This window comes from Cololabis saira, chromosome 8 (genome assembly GCF_033807715.1).
Source record: "Cololabis saira isolate AMF1-May2022 chromosome 8, fColSai1.1, whole genome shotgun sequence".
NCBI classification, from domain to species: domain Eukaryota; kingdom Metazoa; phylum Chordata; class Actinopteri; order Beloniformes; family Belonidae; genus Cololabis; species Cololabis saira.
In genome coordinates, this window is record NC_084594.1 from 43,153,465 (window position 1) to 43,158,609 (window position 5,145).

Sequence of the window (5,145 nt, forward strand, 5' to 3'; positions counted from 1 at the left end):
AAAAGTTATGGCAGAGAAAAGTATTCTAGGGGGCGCTGTTGAGCCGTTAGGCCACGCCCATTAATGCAAACCATGAAATATCAAATTTATCGCCAGGCCTGGCTTGCATGCAAAATTTGGTGACTTTTGGGGAACTATCAAATTTGGACCAATCAGATGAAGGGGGGCGCACTTTTTGGCGTCGAGTGTTGCCACGGTAACACTTTTGAATGAGAAAAGTAATGCGCGTCGTCGCAAGATGGAGACGCACATTTTGATGTTAAAAAAACACACAAATTGCTGACTATAAACTTTGCATTGTGCTGGGATCGAACCCGCGATCTCTCACACGAAAGACGGTGACAATACCCCTCAGCCACGAATCAGCTTGGCCGTTTCCTGACTGACTGATTAAGGAGACACCAACATAGCGATATAATCTGAGTCCCGAATTGTTATTTCGTAATTTTTTAAATATTTGTAAGATATAAATATTAGTAAAACCCCACTATTTGTGCTTTTGTGAATAGCATGTTCCAGTCTTTACTTCCTAGACACACACACTGCATTGAAGGGAGCGTTTGGTTCATTGTTCACGTAACATTACTTTTATTTTTTCACAACCAAACCACGCACTTTATTTATGTCATTTGCAACAAGCAAGGACAAAAAATAAATGATTCCACCAAAATTCCAGAGATTTTTGTTGTTGGCTGACACATTACCAGCATATTTCAAATATGTCAAACCATTCAAAAGTTATAGTCAGAAAATATGGACAACCAATCAAAAGAAGGGGCGGGGCTAATTCAGGCCAATGAAGGTCAAGGACTCATTACAGAGTCCCATGACACCACCCACGACTCTCTATGTCAAACCATTCCAAAGTTATAGCAGAAAATCGGGACAACCAATCAGAAGAAGGGGCGGGGCTAATTAAGGCCAACGAAGCTTAAGAACTCATTACAGAGTCCCATGACACCACCCACGACTTCCTATGTCAAACCATTAAAAAGTTATAGCAGAAAAAAGGGACAACCAATCAGAAAAAGGGGCGGGGCTAATTCAGGCCAATGAAGGTCAAGGACCCCATAAAGAATCTGATGACACCAGCCACCACTTCCTATGTCAAACCATTCAAAAGTTATAGCAGAAAAAAGGGACAACCAATCAGAAGAAGGGGTGGGGCTAATTCAGGCCAATGAAGGTCAAGGACTCCATACAGAGTCCCATGACACCACCCACAACTTCCTATGTCAAACCATTCAAAAGTTATGGCAGAGAAAAGTATTCTAGGGGGCGCTGTTGAGCCGTTAGGCCACGTCCATTAATGCAAACCGTGAAATATCAAATTTATCGCCAAGTCTGTCTTGCATGCAAAATTTGGTGACTTTTGGAGAACTATCAAATATGGACCAATCAGATTTCAAAATGGCCGACTTCCTGTTCGGTTTCGGCCATGGCTCCAAGAGACTTTTCTTTAAGCTGTGCCATGATACAGGTGTATAGCGATTTTGGTGCATGTACGTCAAACCGTATTGTGGGGCTTGAGGCACAAAGTTTTCCGGGGGGCGCTGTTGAGCCATTTTGCCACGCCCATTAATGCAAACCATGAAATATCACATTTATCGCCAGTCCTGGCTTGCGTGCCAAATTTGGTGCCTTTTGGGGAACTATCAAATATGGACCAATCAGATGAAGGTGGGGTGCGCTTGTTGGCGTCTAGCGTCGCCACGGTAACACTTTTGAAAGAGAAAAGTAATGCGTGTAGTCGCAGGACGGAGACGCACATTTTGATGTATAACACATCTGGGTTCACGATACGGTTCGGGCCGTATTAATTCTCGAAGGAATGGCATATATTGCTCCAAAATTACGCGATTAATTCAGAATGTTCAAAATGGCCGACTTCCTGTTCGGTTTCGGCCGTGGCGCCAACAGACTTTTCTTTAAGTTGCGACATGATACAGGTGTGTAGCGATTTTCGTTCATGTACGTCAAACCGTATTGAGGGGCTTGAGGCGCAAAGTTTTTTTCTGTCTGAACCAATCAGATGAAGGGTGGGCGCGCTTTTCGGCGTCTAGCGTCGCCACGGTAACGCTTTTGAAAGAGAAAAGTAATGCGTGGTGTCGGAGGATGGAGACGCACATTTTGATGTATAACACACCTGGGTGCACGTTACGGTTCGGGCCGTATTAACTGCCGAAGGAAGGCATAAATTTAGCCAAAATGACACGATTAATTCAAAATGGCCGACTTCCTGTTCGGTTTCTCGACATGACGCCCAGAGACTTTTCTTTAAGTTGGGCCATGATACAGGTGTGTACCGATTTTCGTGCATGTACGACAAACCGCATTGTGGGGCTTGAGGCACAAAGTTTTCCGGGGGGCGCTGTTGAGCCATTTTGCCACGCCCATTAATGTAAACCATTAAATATCAAATTTTTCGCCAGGCCTGACTTGCATGCAAAATTTGGTGACTTTTTGGGCACGTTTAGGGGGGCAAAAAGGCCTTCCTTTTGTCAGAAAAATAATACAAAGAATTCCTACAGATACAATAGGGCCTTCGCACTGAAGGTGCTCGGGCCCTAAAAATGTCATACATTCTGGATTCATTACAAATCAACTGAAATATTGCAAGCCTTTTATTATTTTAATATTGCTGATCATGGCTTACAGCTTAAGAAAACTCAAATATCCTATCTCAAAAAATTAGAATATTCTGGGAATCTTAATCTTAAAATTTAAACCCTAAACCGTAGGCTCTGCGTTGATTTAACGAGGAACCATAAATCAGCCTTAAGTCAGACAAGTATTGTGCAACGCGTGAAGACACATGAAAGGAAAGTTTGATTTTCTTTTCTGTTCTCCCGTTCTACATGTAGCTGAAAAGCTTAAAGTAACGTAATGTTTTTTGTCTTAGAGTAACTATAACGGGATTACCCAAATTACAACTGTAACGCAGTACATTACTGCGTTACTGGCGAATGTAATCTCATTACGCATTACTTTGTAACGCGTTACACCCAACACTGAAAATGAATAAGTAAAATAGGTAAATTAAGAGACAGGTAAATGAAGAGCACATACATGGGATAAGTGAAAGAAAGAATAGGCAGTCCTCATCCTTCAGGGGCAGAAGCTGAGTTAAGGCTTCTGTAAGAAGGAGTGCAATGGTTCCCAGATCCTCCAAAACTTGTCCGATTTGTGATGAAGGTCATGGGTCAACTTCTCGAGAGGAATAAGAGCAGAAATCTGGGACATCCACATGTCCACTGTAGGGACCTGGGGAGTGGACCACCGCAGCAACATACATTTTTTAGCCAGGAACAAAAGAATTATCAACAGAGATTGTCCGTGTCCAAAAAATTGTCTGGAGCATCATGGTTGAGTAAAAAGAAAGGAGTCAGCAAGAGCTGTTTACCAATGACCTCCTGGATTACAGAGTGAACCCCCTTCCAGAAAACCTGGATGTGGTCACATGACCAAAACAAATGGATAAATGTACCTTTGTGTGTCTTACATTTATAAGAGGTTGGAAGTGTCAGAGAACATTTTCTGGAGGCGAACAGGAGTGTAGTAAGTCCTACTAGTAAAAAAAAAAAAGTGAGCACTTAAATCGTTTAACCCCCTGCTCTGTTCTGTCTTTTCCTGCTCTGCCCAGTCTGGTTTCCAGCAGGAGGTTCCCCCCCTTATGATCCAGGTCCAGGTTTCTTCCCTCCTAAAGGGGAGTTTTGCCAGACAGTCGTATAAATGCTGAAAACACTAGTGTGGAGAAATCATGACAGGAGTCTGGATCAGTATGAATCAGGGGACTTTTGAACATTAGTGCAACGGTCAAGATGCGTCAGAATGACGGGTCAGTTGGAGGCTGCAGGAGAGAGAGAATCCTTTCTCAGCAACTCAGAGACAAACACTGTTTAATATCACACTGTATTTAACAGTAAGGTAACGTGTAGCATGTGTACAGAAGAGTGTGAGATTTAAACGTCACTATGTAATGAAGCTCCAGGTCCTGCAGGGATTTTCACTTCCTGCTCCTAAAGTTTGGATCCATCTGGAGCGCAGCCACACTCAGTGGAAATCAGAGGCGGCAGACATGTTCATACGTGAAACAAGACACGGCTCTGAAACAAGCTTAAAAAACCCACAACCCTCCACTTCTGATCCATCCTGATCAAGATATTAAGACCATTTAAGAAATTGCAATAATTTGCAACGTCCCAAGCGGTGAAGATGCTTCACGAGGGGCATCTACTGTCTGGAACTGATGTCCTGCTCTGCTCAGTCTGGTCTCCAGCAGGAGGATCCCCTTATGATCAAGGTCCTGGTCCAGGTTTCTTTCCTCCTAAAGGGGAGTTTTTCTTGCCACTGTTTGGCTTAAGGTTTTTCTCCCACTAGAGGAGTTTTTACCTGCCATGGTTTATGTAATAATTGCTCGGGGGTCATGTTCTGGTATCTGGAAAGATCCTAGAGACAACTTCTGTTGTAATAGACGCTATATAAATAAAATTGAGTTGATTTGAATTGCTTCTTGTGTAAATAATAATGTCTGTGATTTGTATTGTGTATTAAGCATGTGTGGAGACAGAAGTCTTCCAGCCTTGCTTGAACCCTCAGAGTAAAGGAACCTCTGGGTGCAGTGTGCACGTTTCTCCAGAGACTCCAGCTTCCTTACACAGCTGCACATGTGAGTGTGTTATTTGTGTGTATGTGGTGTGTGTGGAACAGAGCTGGGGTGGACTCCAGCAGACCCCCGGGCCCCCGGGCCCCCGGGCCCCCGGGCCGTAAACATGTATAATCAGATGATGGACAGATTCACTTCCCGCAGATATGAAATGAAAACAACAGTTTACTGAAACTTCACTGACATTTTATTATCCTGTTTGAGAGTTTTTTCAGCAAGACAACATTTTTGTGTTTTTTCCTCGTTGCTCATCCAGACAGGCGTTAAAATAACACCACCTAGCAACCGGTGTGCGGACAAACAAACGAGAAAAACACTCACTGAGAGCAGTTGTCGTGATGCCAGCATCACGCTGCCCTCAGACTGGCCAAGTGTCCCGCTGCACGTGCTCCGTGGCCCTGGAGGCTCGGCCGGGGCCCCTAGGGGCCAATCCAGGTTCCGATCCAGGGGCCGATCCAGGGGTGTTTCAGACACCGGGC